Consider the following 14,928-nt stretch of genomic DNA (forward strand, 5'->3'; position numbering starts at 1 on the left):
TCAACCCATATATAGCTTGGGTAGCAGAGAGTAGACAGTTCACTGGCTTAAGTTGTTTATGTATAACCTCCACTGAAATCATTGGCTGATCACAAACTATCCAGGCACTAGAGAAATACCCCAGAGAGTCAGGGAAAAGAAAAAAAATCTGAGCAAAAATTTCAGCTCTCTGTAGAAAAACAAGTTTTTTAGTTTGACTCCGGGCAAGTTCATCATGTAATAAAACAGGAAAACCAGCATATTTCAGAAGAGCAAAATAGAATAGAATCACTACAATGCATAGCATACAACATCTAGTTTTTAATATTACTGAATATGTGAAGAAACAGGAGTGTGACGCAAACTCAGGAAAAATAATAGTAAAAAAAAGGAAAATAGAAAAGAATTGAGATTCCCCATCTAAACTCACATTTACATGATCAATGGACTCTTGACAAAGTTACTGAGAAAGGATAATCTTTTCAATAAGAGATATGGAAGTAATAGAGGATCTGTCATCCTTCTGTGTTATCAGCCAGGGCTCTGGAGGAGGGGGCATCATGTAATCTACCCCATTACAATTGTATTTATTCCTACCTGATTTTTTAATTAATATTTTAATAATTGACTTTACAAAGCTACAAATTAACACATGTAATGAATAAAACAGCAGGTTTGTTATTTCCCAATCACTCCCTCAAACCCCACCTCCATAAGCTTCCTTTGAACATTTGTTCTTATACATTTTTACACTCACTAAAAACAAAAATTCTTTCTTTATACAAGTAAGTAAAGTTAGATACCATTACAAATTGCAGGCTCTTTCAGACCACTGCCACGCCCGGTAGAAGTACCCCTGTAAGTGAGTAGCTCAGGAGTAGGTGTTTGACTTTTGACAAGCACCTTGTCCAGGATGGAGTGGGAGAACAGGGATACAGAATCTGAGAGACTTCTTTCTGAGCTAACTGCAGGAACACCTTAGAGATTGTTTGTCGCCCTGAGTAATGTGGAGCAGTTAATTGGGTGTCATCCCACAAAGTGAAAGGTTGCAGCTGGATTCCCAGGCCCGGCACGTGCCCACTTTGCAGGTGTGGTCCCTGGGTTGGGCTACATATAAGACTCAGCTAATTGATGTTTCTGTCTTTCTCCACCCCCTCTTTCTACCCCACTTTCCCTCCTCCCTCCTCCTCTTTCTAAAAATAAATAAAACCTCCAGAAAGTAAATACATAAAAAGATTGTTTATAATTTTTCCTATTTTCATGGCATGAGAAATTTAAGAGCTCAAGGAGTAGTTTATTATGTATCATAGAAGAGCTCACTTGGCATCTTTAGGAATTTAAATGTAGAATTTGTTGTATTTTGTGCCCCTTCTTCATCCCTTGATTCACTAGCAGTACATTGAATTTGTATAATGTAACAAAGATAACAATCTAGAGATTCATTACTGGACTGAATTCTTTCTAACAATGAATTGCAGAGTGAACTAATTTGCTCCTATTTTTAGTGATGAAGATAATCACTTTGTTGGAATGTATGTACAGTAGAAAAAGACAATATTTAAATCATGAGTAAGTCGGATTATTCCATTTTCTTCTGTGAATAGTGAATGTTTATATATCAGGACAACCACAGGCTGAAAATGCACTTGGGCTTTCCTTTACGACTCTTACAGACTGTATGTCTGTCAGATGGTTGACCTGCAGTCAATGGCGATGTATATGTGGACAGCAGTCAGTCTGATGGGGTTGCTGAGAACAGCTGGTAGTACCATTGGTCCTGCTCTTTATAGCTGCCCCTTTCCCATGTCCTCTAATGTGCTTGTCCTGCATTACAGAGGAAATACCATTAAATTATATTTAAGAGTAGTTTATTTGTTATTGATTCTTTATTACATTCTCACAGGGTGTCCTATATTTTGAGCTATTTTTACAGCTTTTACAATCTTGTGGCATGCTTGTAAAAGTAAAACACAAGGAAAGAAGAAGGGGGTTAGTGATACACAACTTTCCTCATAACAACCTCAACAGTGCGGTGTCCTTTGAGTCCCTTTTCCCAAGTATGGGGCTTTCAGAATTGTTTTGTTTTATTTTTAATTTTAGTAGGAGAGTTTACTGTTTTGTCCTAATCTATTCATAGCATTGCACATCATTCCTTGAACCTGACATGAATCCTAGGCCACACCTCTGGGCCCCAGAGAAGAAGTCAGATTTTCATGTCTACGGCAGGACCAATCTGCAGCCTGACCTATGGAGGTGACCTCTAGTGACAACTTGGTGGAAGTGGAGGGGTAGGATGGGGTGGGACTAATGTATTTGCTCAGTAGGGGAGAAGCATTCATCTCAGGATCTCCCCTTGTGCCTGACCTCAGCCTTGCTCAGTTAGCCCCCATGCTAATCCAAATCACAACCCCATCAATACGCTGGTTAAAAGAACGATAGCTATTGGATGGGCAAACAGTGACCGTCAGCCTTAGATCTCTCTTCTTTCAAGCCCCCACATATCTCAACAAGGAGACAATGGAATGAGAGCCACTATTGGAAATTGATTATTTGCTCATTGACATTCTTACCTCATTCCATAAAGGACTTGGAGCAGCTTAAGGGGAAAAAATGTAGTACAGTGGGATAGAGTAGGAGATGGAAACAGTTTTTTCGTTTTTTGAAAAGAACCAGATAGTAAATATTTGAGGCTTTGCTGGACATACAGTCTGTCACAATGGTTCAGTTCTGCCATTGTATCGTAAATCAGCTGACCCCTGGTATAGGACATTGTACTGCCACAGACCCACACAATCAAATTGAACATGCTTTCAGATCTAAAAATTATTTTGCATTTTGTTTAGCCAAATAATAGGTTAATTTATTGTGGCACGCAGATTACTGTGGAGTAACTTATAAATTCTAGAATAGCCATTATGTAACCTGGTAAAATAAGCATGTTGTTTTAATACACTAAATGGTGAAATAAAATTGAACTTAAGGAATGTAGATTGTTTTTAATGGTGAATGGCTCTGTGCCAATGTTGATTTTTTTCTTTCAAATTTCTGGACTATATTCTCTTTCCAGTTCCTGTTCTCTGCACACTCCATGTTCTCCATTCTTTTTCTGTCCTCAATTCATAAAAATCCTCCCCAGAATATTAAAAGTCCAGTTTTTCTCTCCCATTTACAACCCATCTAATTTGTCCTGCTTTGGGACCATTGCAATCACTGACAGAAGAGGTCAATAATATCTTGGCACAGTTTGTGTGTCCATGACCACCAGTCAAGGGAGTAGCCATTGTCTGGGATGCCTCTCTGTTTCAGGTTTGGCCAGCCCAGTGTATCCAGCCTCTTGCCACTGTGCTCAACTGGCTTTGCCCCCTGCCACCTTTTTACCTATGTGATAACACCCAGCTATTTGGGTCATGGCTTTCAAGGTCAGTGGCTATAATTAACTTTAGTTCTTAGGTCATGCTCCAAAGCTGAGATTTCTGTTTATATCACTGTTATGATGAGAGTTTGAAAATGACCTTACTGCTCCATCAGATGCAGTGTTGGCAGATAGGAAAGTTGAGTCTGCACCACATTGTAAAATAGAATATATTTAAATATGTATGGGGACTGCCTTTTCCTACATACTTTTATGTCATTGCTTTGCTATTTGTGATACAAATTATGGTTTATGTTCTATCACCTTAATTTCATTTGGTAGTCTACTTTAAATTCATGGCTCCAAGCCTCAGATAGGAGCCAGTCTCACCTCTGTGTCAGAGGCAGCCCACATATGCGCGGGAAGGGGTACTGCCCAAAGTTCCAGATTAAGAGTCCTGAGGCTGGAGGAGGGGAAGTTGTGCAGTGGAGTGACTGAGCAGTCAGCACTGAGCTGAGGCAGAGGCCAGGCTCTGCCGCCAACCTGCTGTGAGTCACTTCATTCAGCCTTGTTCTAGGGTCACAGGTGGTTGAACTAGTGTGAGCCATGTGCCACTCGGCACAGTGACTGGCGTGTGTGAAGCACTGGGAACCTGTCAGGTGTCTTTATAGTCTTTGTCGTCATCATCACCATCACCATCATCATGGAATTGTCATAGCTTATTGTCAGGAGCACAGTAAAGGTTCCTGTTTCTGTTTTGTAGGAAAAAAAATGCATGAAAAACACAATTCGTTTGACTTTTTTGACTGTATATATTTCAATATGCAATCATGCTTTACATGATCAAAAATGTGTAATGTACTGAAGATTGACTCTGCCCCTCCCCTTTTATTCCCTCCTAAGTAATAGAGGCTAAATTCTTGACCTAAGAGCCAATGGCAGTAACATTGTGAAGTTTTTAATCCTTTAGCTTATTTTGGAATTTGGAAGTAGGTATGTTCAAATGTATCAGAAACATGGAATCCTAACATAAAACTACTCTGTTAGTTAAAAAGTGAATATTTATCAAGGGAAAGGAAATAATGACAAGTATCACGGACTTATTTACAAATGAACGTAAGAATTGCCACCTAAAACACCAAACAATGGAAATACTATAGATGTTTTTAAAGTATTTGAAATTTTAGCAAAATAGGCAGGATATAAAAAAAATCATTTTCTTTTCTTTTTGTTTTTCTTAAAACTTACTGTCATTGCTGCATTTCTCCACCCTCCTTAGTGATGAGGACCGGAACAAAACAGACACTAGAAACACAACTTTAAATGCAGCGGCTCCCTGAATATAGAGCCCTCAAGCGAAGTCTTCCCAAGGCATTCCTTTCTGTCCGTTATTAGTATGTCACCTGTGAAGTCATTCTCCTTGTACTCCATCTGAACCTTACACAAGTCTTTCTTCCTCGGGTTCTGTGTAATACACACTTCACTTACACCTGAGGTGCTTTGTTTGGCTTTTGATCTAGGCCTGGCTGGAGTTTTTTACATCTTGAAATAGTTTGTTTTAATCTTTGCCTTCACGGGGCAATTATGTTGTCACAAGTCACATTCTTTAATTAGAAAATGATTTACCTACGCCTCTGATGCTTATACCTTAGTTAGAAGACTTGCTGAATTTATTAATGGGAGAATTAGTTGCATAATGGAAAAAAGGACTTTTTAGACATCAGTAAGCGTTTATTGTTTTTCTTGATTTTATACTTTATGAGTCTCAGCAAGATTTTAATAGTCTATATTATTTGCTTTTACTCAAAATAATTGCTACCTTTTGAGTGATAATCTTAATTTGTAACTTTTTATTTCTTTTAACTTAATAATTCACACTCTCATAAGAGCAATTTATTACCACTTATACTGCTTCTGACTGTTTTAAACTCTTACAAAGGTGAAAAGACATTTTAGTTATTCCTGGAGCCATTCTGTCCTTAGTGTTTCCATTCAGGAAGTAAAATTTCTGTTTAAAGGAGCAGACTTTTCTGTCTTGTTTTAAGAAAACCATGAAATATGTAATTAGGACTCTGAGATAAAAGTAGCTAAAACAAGTCCCTCTAAACAGAAAGCCCATTGGAAATTACTGACTGTATCGGAAAATACAAAGGAAACCGGTGATTGATTGCCCGGCAACCCTATAAAGGGATGGCAGTTGTGATCAATACAACTGGAGATAATCAACCCCCGCCCCCATAAAACCCAAAATACCTTATTTTTACATGTTGCTTTGTCTAAAGAGGGAGCATAGAATATTAGAAAGAAAGCAAGTTTGTAATATGAGTTTTTATGATTCTCTCTCATCTACATTGCTATTCATCAGCATACTAATGATAAGGTCTTCAAACTTGTTTCTAACCTGAAATATAATAAGAATAAATGAAATAATATATGAGGTCTGTCCAGAAGAAGTCCAGTCATTGTTAATTTAACAAGAATGTTTTGCACAACATTGATGTAACCTGGCAGCCAAGGAGAGTGGGCTGGAGTGTGCATGCGTGAACAATAATGACTTCACTATACTAGTCAGTGGGGCCAACAGATGCCATTAAATGAGCACATGTGCCGTGTAGCTGTTGCATTCAAAATGAGGTAGTAGAGCAATCAATCTGCACCAAATTTTGTGTTAAACTGGAACATTCTTACATGGAAATTATTTGGATGATTCAGAAGGCCACAGCTATGGGCAACTGGCAATTGGCAGCTTCATCATGACAACATGCCTGCTCATGCATTACATCTTGTGCAGAGTTTTTTGGTGAATTATAAAATCACCCAGGTGACTCAGTCCCTCTATAGCCCAGACTTGGTGCCCTGTGACTTCTGGCTTTTCCCAAAACTAAAATCACCTTTGAAATAGACAAGATTTCAGACCATCAATGAGATTCAGGAAAATATGACAGGGCAGCTGATGACGATTGGGAGAACTGTGTGAGGTCCCAAGGTGCCTACTTCGAAGGGCACTGAGGTATCATTGTCCTTTGTACAATGTTTCTTTTATCTTCTCCAAAAATGTGTCTATTTTTTATATTACATGGCTGGATACCTTCTGGACAAACTCATATATGGTACCTGGGGTTGTTCAGAAAGCAAAGTATGAATTTTCCCACGGACATCTCAAACTCAACATTCCGACGTTTAACTCCTGAACTTAGCCATTCATTGTTTACTCCACAGTGGTGGTTGTTATTTTCTATCTCAGTGTGTTCTACTAGTTGCTCAAAACAAAATTATTTGTGTTTCCTTGTTTCCTCTCTGTCCTTCTCTCTAATAACACATCCAGTCCATCAATAAATCCTATAAACTATACTTTCAAAATATATCTAGAATCTGACAACGTCTCTCCAACTTCATTGCAATCTCCCTGGGCTAAGCCACCACCAAGTCACACCTGGATTATTTCCGTAACTGCCTACCTGATCTCTCTGCTTCTCCCTTTGTGCCAGTGGTCCAGTCTACTCTCAATGCAGTGGCCAGAATGAGTCTTTAAAAATGAAAGCAGAGCCTCTCCCTCTTGTACTTAAAATCTTCCTGTGGCTCCTTATTTCTCTCACAGTAAAAATCACTCATAGTCTTTATAATGGCCTAAAAGTTTTCATATGATCTGGTCCCAGCCCACCCCCACTCCATTATCTCTCTTGTTCCTTCCCAAACTCATGGCCTACTATGAAATGAGTTCCATGGTTGGCTGCCTCATCTCCTTTGCTTAATTGCCACTTTCTCAATGAGACCTACCCTGACCACCATGTTTATAATTGCAATCCACCTCTTGCCCACCTTACATTGCAGATACCCCTTACTAGGCAGTCTCTCTGTCTCTCTCCCCTCTCTCTCTTCCCCCCCTCTTCCCCCTCAAATGGTAGAGATTATTTTGTGTCTGTCTTTTTTGTTAATGGGTGTATTCCAAAGAATGTAGAGTACTGCCTGGAAAATACAAAGGGGACAGGTGATTGATGACAAATTCCTTAAATGATTATCTAAAAACACAATGCCCAAATAAAACATAGAGACCACAAAAATATGTATATGTTGAATAAATGAATAATTTGTGACTATGTTTTCCCAAGACAACCATTGCTCAGGATGGGAAAATTTTCATGAGTACTTTGACAAGGCAAATGATTTGGGAGTGTACCATAGTACCCTCAATGCTCCTGTATTTTCTGTGTCTCTCACAGGCAAGAGGGGACTGAGTAGCATGACCAGTCACAGTTAGCAGCCACCTCTATAGTTGTGAGATAGAAATGGAAACTGGTCTTAAAAGCTGGCAGAGTATTTAGAGATAAGCAAATTAACTGTGTAGGGAATATGTAGGTACAGAATGGTGTACTTGGAGAGGAAAACAGGTAAAATGTTAGATATTTAATTCATTGACCACTCATTGGTTCAGTGAATTAAATATTCAAGCAATATACTGACTATGGAGAATAAAAGTAAACAAAACCTAGTAGCTACCTGGAAGAGCCTGGTTTTATCTATCTGCATTCCATTCTTGCCCCACTTCCCCCAGCCTCTGGGAGAATTATCCTTCTGAACACAGATATGATCTAAACATGCCTCTGACCTGCCAGGAAACCTTCCTGCTCTCAGGACTTACTCTGGCTGGAGCCAACATTGTACTGATAGATGGCTTAAGTTCTCTAAACGTATAGTGATATTTTTTTAACCTGGAAAATGGCAACCAGCTCTTTCACATTTCCCAAAAATGAACACTAGAAAATGTGTTTCGACTGTAGCATAAAGGCTATAGCTCTGAGATGCGGGGAACATTTTCTGTTTTCAGACAGTGAGATGATTTGGGAGACAGGCACTAGAAACTGCTAAGGTGCAAACTTGTTTCTGCTTGAGCAGTTTACACCATACATACACCAGCACTTTTCAGATCATGCCCTAGCATCATACAGGTCAGAAATAAAATTACCCTGAAGAAAGAGTCTGCATTTCAGAAGCGCTAGTTAAACATTTTTTTTCCTAACCAGGGGACTTCACAAAGCCTTTACTGTGCTCTAAGCAGCCTTGTGAGTTTTCAAATGGGGTGTAGAGTAAATGACATTTCTCAGATTTATTTGAACTTGGAACCCTTTTTATGGGTTTCTTGCAGGTTCAGTGTTTTTGAAACGTGATTTGGAAAGTATTGGCGTAGATATATGAGGGTGGGTGAATGAGAACTTTGAAGTCCATTCTTGGGCAGCATTTAAACCCTTTTTTTACTGCCTTATTTGTACCTTCAAAAACAATAGCCACCACCACAGCACCAACAAATCCTATTATTTTTCCTTTAGCAGTACCCCATGTAAAAGGATTTCTTTGAACCCATGTATTTTAGAGTTCGAGTTTCCAACCAGTCAATACCAAGTGAAAAATAAGACCTTGAAACATATTCATGGAATTCTTATTTTCCATTATAGTGAGGCTGTAGTTAGAACTTCTTCTGTGTTCAATACAGTGACTGAGACTGCTAAGACTCATGATGGGATAAGCACATGATGTGACTGTCTATGAAATGGTACAGTGTGAGCAAGTGAGTGTCACCTAGAATAGATGTATGAAGCGGCAGTTTCCAAAGTGACACTGCATGTACCTCTCTGCATACAATATTTCTTCTAACTGGAGAAAGTTAAAAATTGTATCTTCACCTGCTTAGCTGATGAATTAAGAAAGGAGACACTTGAGAAAGTACTCTGTGCATTACCTGAGTAGAAAGTAAGCTGTTCTTGCTTCAGAATATAGTTCCGTTCACAGAAGACTCCTGGAAGCAAGCTAGGCGACAGAGAAAGGACTTCCTCCAGCTTCGTGATTAGCCAATGGACTGTTTGCCAGTAAGTGGTTGCACTTTTGGCAGAATTTCATTAAACCTTGCTTTTGTTTTTATATCCCGTCTGGCTGTAATTGCCAGAGGTTACCAGCATTTACAGAGGACCTGGCGACGTTCAATGGCCAAATTGGCTTAGTCAGTTTGTGGCCCACGACTCTGGCATTTGGTATTAAAAAGTGATTAATTAGGAAGAACATTTATTAATGTCAGCTTTCTTGGCATTGCCTTGAAAATTCTCTCCATTCCAGGGGAGCATAGTTCCTTTTGGACTGGGTAACTCTCGCCAGTGAACTCTATTTTTCTGCTCGCTGTGACGTGCCTTCACTTGGGAGTCATTCAGTGCCAAGGCTTGTTGGAGAAATAGCTTTACCCTTTGTTTTTCTGTGCAAATCATTTTTTTCTGTGACCTTATATGATTTTCCAAGGGAAAATGAGTCCCAATTAGGCATTATGTGGTCAAATTCTTACTTGTGTCTTTATGTCAAACCTCATACAGATCATTTCAACCTCTCTTATATACATTTTGGAGATTTATGTTGCTGTTTGGTACAAAGCAGTCCTAATGAAAAAAAAGGTATTTCAATGTCTGAACTCAGAAAATTATTTGATATAATTTAAAACACGGGGCCTTTGTTTCCATCCTTTGCTATATTTATTAGCTGATTACACTTGCCCTTTTAAGCTTTAGTAAGCAGGATGTGTGAATGCACATTTAAAGGTTAGGGATGAGCATTATTTAATCAAGTCAGTTATTTGGGAAAAAAGCTTTTTAACAACTTCTGATGAAATATAATGATCCACCCAACTTTTAACAATGTACGCTTCAGAAGCAAGAAAGAAAGTGGATCTTATTGAAGGAGATGCAACATATCTTGATTATGGAAGATACTTTGATTTGGGATGGATATATTAACAGATTACAGGACTCAAATCCACAATTAATAGTAGTTTCCCTAGGAGCTAAAGTGTACAAGTAAATCTCACTTTTTTTTAGCTGTTAAGAGAGTATACTAAATTTCTTATTACTTTCATATATCATAAACTTGAAGAAAGCCAAACATTTTTCTATAATTTATTTGCTAAAGTATGGTGAAGTATACTCCTTTTTTAAATATTTTAATTATTTATTTTTAAAGAAAAGGGAGGGAGAAAGAGAGAGAGGGAAATATCAATTTCTGATTGCCTCTTATATCCCCGCAGCTGGGGACCTGGCCCAAACCCAGGCATGTGCCCTGACTGGGAATTGAACCCTTTAGTTCACAGGCTGGCGCTCAATCCATTGAGCCACACCAGCCAGTGCTGAAGTATAGTTTTTTAAAAATGCTGCTATAAAATACTCAGATCTTTACTGTTTAGAGCTGTGGTATTTTTGTGCTTCCTTCTGTTTATTCATTTTAGATTACAAGGAGAAGGGCTATCTTCTGTGTGACAATTCCAAGTGGGTAGATGAATCATACTTTTTAGTGAGTGTGACTCACTGTATGAAAAAAGTAAAACATCTTTATTCTTGCAAAAAATAAGTGTCCTGCTTTGGAAGGTTTTGGCAGAGGGATATCTCCTTAACAAAAATGTTTGAGCAATAATCATAAGTAGAAGACTTCTTCTGCCAGGCATGCATATTTCATTGGAACAGAGCTATTTACAAAAATGCATTTAGTTTTCCTCTGCCTCCGTTTCTTCTTCCTCAAAGCTAAATTCACCCATGACTTTACTTGCATTGTTAAATCCATCCTGGTTTCTAGTTGAATTTTACAGAAGGGCAAAAATGGGTTAATCATTCCTGCCTTCCTCCTGCACTAGTCACCTTATTAAATTATAGTTCTTGACCTAGAATTCAGTGGCATTACTGTGTCATCACCATTTCTTCAGCCAGAGTGGATGGGGTGGACATAATGTAAGACTCAGGTCTCTAAGCAGTGGTCTCTCTCCCTCTCTTCTACCATCTGCTCTGGAGAGGATCCAGGCACAAGATTGACCTTCTGCTGACATTTTCTCTCCTTGATTCTCTCAGACACCCTGTGTAATGCACCATTAACCTTCCCCTGAATCCATGGGGTCTCATGGGAGTGCTGATACCTGTCCCCCTTCTTTCTCCTGAATCCACCCAGCTAGCTTTGGTATCAACACATATCTCTTACAGCAACACCACTGTTTTGATTTTCTAAATCCACCCTCTTGATTCCTCATATATTCCTCATATATATGTGTATGTATATATGTAATAAAATATATATTATAAGATTAAATGGAATATCATAGTGTCACATTTCTAAGATTTATACATAAACAGTTCACACCAGGAATATATGGTGAGGAACTGAACTGTCTGGCATTAAGGGAAGAGCTGGAGGGGCAGCTTTCTCCTAGACAGAGGTGTTAACAGAGGCCATTGTCCCTTTCCTGAGCCCTTGCCCCACAGAGCCAGCAGGCAGGCACTGTATCTGAGCCTCCGTGCATCTGGCTGTGGCTATTTGTTCCACTGTGGTGATTTCCTGAGATCCTGCCCCACCCACATGTGGGCCCACCTAAGTTGTTTCCAGTAGCTTTTCCATACAAATGGTCTGTCTTGGCTTATGTTTCAAACTTTCCTAAAAGCTCTCAAACAAGAAGCATCTAGTTTGGTTTGCCCAGTATATCTAGATAAGTGGCCCCAGGCCTAGTAATAGTGGCAGCTGGCTTTGGTTCACAGCTTGGCCTCCCCTTGGCAACTCTAAGACCAGCACAAGTGGCAGCAATCTGCAGATCACTTTGTAGCTTATGCCAGCAGGCCCTAGGCAGGGTACAGGTGGTAGCTGACACTGGCCTGTACCTCCTAGGAGGCCCCGGATCCATTGCAATGAGTAGACAGCTTCAGGCCATGTTCAAACACCACCCTTCCACCTCCACAAGCAACACACTGATGAGGATGACTCAGGGGGCACCAGGGCCCCACTGAAGTAAGTCCTGCTCTGTAAGGTAGGCCTGTGCACAGCTAATTCTTCATTGTGGTTACAGCCAGTACTTGCAGCCCATCAACCTGGTAGTAAATTGCTCTGATAGACGTACCAACAGCAATCAAAGCTCAATTACAACAGGAGGATATATACAGCCCACCGGGAGGCAGAGACACCTGAGTGCCCAACTTGGGTGAATAGGGAGGCTGTGGCACTGAACCCTACAGGACACCTACTACATTACATCACTCTACAAGCTCAGAAGACATAGCAGCTCGACCTAATACATAGACACAGACACAAGGAAGCAGCTAAAATGAGAAGACAAAGAAACATGTCCAAATGAAAGACTAGAACAAAACTCTAGTAAAAAAACTTAACAAAATGGAGACAAACTATCTACTAGATGCAGAGTTCAAAACACTGGTTATAAGGATGCTCAAGGAACTTAGTGAGAACTTTAACAGCATAAAAAAGGACATGTAAACCATAAAACAGAACCAGTCAGAAATGAAGGAGACACTAATTGAAATGAAGATTAATTTACAGGGAATCAACAGTAGAGAAGATGAAGCTGAGAATCAAATCAGTGATTTTGAATATAAGGAAGCAAAAAAACACCTCATTTTAATAGCAAAAGGAAAAATAATCCAAAAGTATGAAAATAGTGTTAAGGAGGCTCTGAGACAACTTCAAGCACATCAATAGTCAAGATTTGCAATATGGGAGTGCTGGAAGGAGAAGTGAGAGGGCTAGAATTTGGAACACTTTTTGAGAAAATAATGACAGAAAATTTCCCTAAACCGGTGAAGGATATAGACAAGTCCAGGAAGCTCAGAGAGTTCCAAACAAGGTGAATCCAAGGAGGTCCACATGAAGACATCATAATTAAAATGCAAAAAGTCAAAGACAAAGGGATAACCTTAAAAGTAGCAAGAGAAAAGCAATTAGTTACCTACAAGGGAGCTCCCATAAAACTGTCAGCTAATTTCTCAACAGAAACTTTGCAGGCCAGAAGGGATTGGCAAGAAATATTCAAAGTCATGAAAAGCAAGGACCTACAGCCAAGATTGCTCTACCCACCAAAGCTATCATTTAGAACTGAAGGGCAGATAAAGAGCTTCCCAGACAAGAAAAAGCTAAAGGAGTTCATCACCACGAAACCAGTATTACATGAAATGTTAAAGGGTCATCTTTAAGAAGAAGAAAGAAAAATATTAAAATATTAACAATAAAATGGCAATAAATACATATCTATCAACAATTGAATCTAAAAAAAAGTAAATGAACAAGCAGAACAGAAACAACTCATAGATACAAAGAACATTTTGATGGTTGTTAGATGAGAAAGGAGGTTGGGGAGATGGGTGAAAAAGGAGACGGGATTAAGAAGCACAAATTGATTTTACAGAATAGTCACAGGGATGTGAAGTGCAGCATAGGGGATATGGTCCACAGTATTCTAGTAACTATGCATGGTGTCAGATGGGTATTAGGTTTATCAGGATGATCACATAGTAAGTCACATAATGTCTAATCACTGGGTTGTACACCTGAATCTAATATAATATTACATGTCAACTGTAATTAAAAAATAAAAAATGGTTTAAAAAACAGTTCATAAACAGTTGAGTATTAGAAATGGAAGCGTAAAGCAATACCAAGTTGCAGAGCATGTATAAAGTTCAGAAAGCCTGTGCCCCATGCAGTGGACCATTTACCTTATTGATTGTGCCTCTGTGGTCACTAGAATGTGAATGTTCTCGTATTCTCCTTACTAAGAAGGACAGTTTCATCACAGTACTTAATTTATTATATCAAGAATAAACATTACCTTCCTCTCAAGGCTTCTCAAATATAACTTTAATTAACAATTCAATAACTAAGATTAGTTAAATAAATTATTACATCTTACCCTATTCTGGCTGATAGCCATGGATATGTTCATTCTTCCAGAGGCTGGTCATCAGAATGAGTAGGTGGACCATCTGAAACCACTCATGCAAACAGAATATTTGACAAGGAATGCATATTCTGTGCTGCATACCCTGCTGATCCCTGTGGACTGTAGGATACTTGTGTCTTCATTTATATGGCAAAGTGAATCGGTGGTGCCCTCTGACACATGCCTTGGAGATGAGATTTTCTAGACTACTACAGCAATGCCTTGGTTACCAGCCTCCAAATTACTGGATCTTATCTGTTTTCAGTGACAGAACTAGAAGACAGTGAAGGGCTGAAATATCCATCCCTTCCCTCCCACACATACACACTTGATAATAGTTTTGGATTCCAAAGCCACGTGGACTGTGGGAAAAGAACAGGCTTTGGAATGAACCAGACCTCAGTAAAACCCTTGTTTCTTCCTAATTGGATCAACTTAGATAAGTATCTTATGCCTCCTGAGTTTCAATTTCCTCATCTATAAAATCGGAGATAATTACCTACATTGTAATATTATTATGAAATTCCAGTGGGACAATTTAAGTCAAATGTATGGCATTTGGAGTGAGAATAGGAAGTATTTGTTTTTCCTTCAGCCTATACCATTGCCACTTACAGGGGGCTTTTATTGCCCCCTCTGCACGTCTCCCTCCCCCAGCATGCATAAAATGATTTATAAGTTAAACACAACTTTAGAAGAGATCTTGTCTTGCCCATGCCCTCAGTCTCTCTGGTCTCTCTCGCTCTTTTTTTCAATATGTAGCTTTTGGTACCTTTTCCATTTTTGTTCGGAACTACAGACAGAGATGAAGAACGTTCATTTCTCTGATTTCTCTCATTTCTTTATAAATTCCTGTAATAGT

The 14,928-nt window shown here is 39.1% G+C and overlaps 1 protein-coding gene across 1 annotated transcript in view; it reads left to right on the forward strand.

Annotated features, from left to right (window-relative positions):
• The window catches only part of TMTC1 (transmembrane O-mannosyltransferase targeting cadherins 1), a 241,159-nt gene that overhangs the window by 126,409 nt on the left and 99,822 nt on the right, over nt 1-14,928 (forward strand). The window lies entirely within an intron of this gene.

This window comes from Phyllostomus hastatus, unplaced genomic scaffold (genome assembly GCF_019186645.2).
Source record: "Phyllostomus hastatus isolate PE091 unplaced genomic scaffold, TTU_PhHast_1.1 phas_scaffold_93, whole genome shotgun sequence".
In the NCBI taxonomy this organism is placed as follows: Eukaryota; Metazoa; Chordata; class Mammalia; order Chiroptera; family Phyllostomidae; genus Phyllostomus; species Phyllostomus hastatus.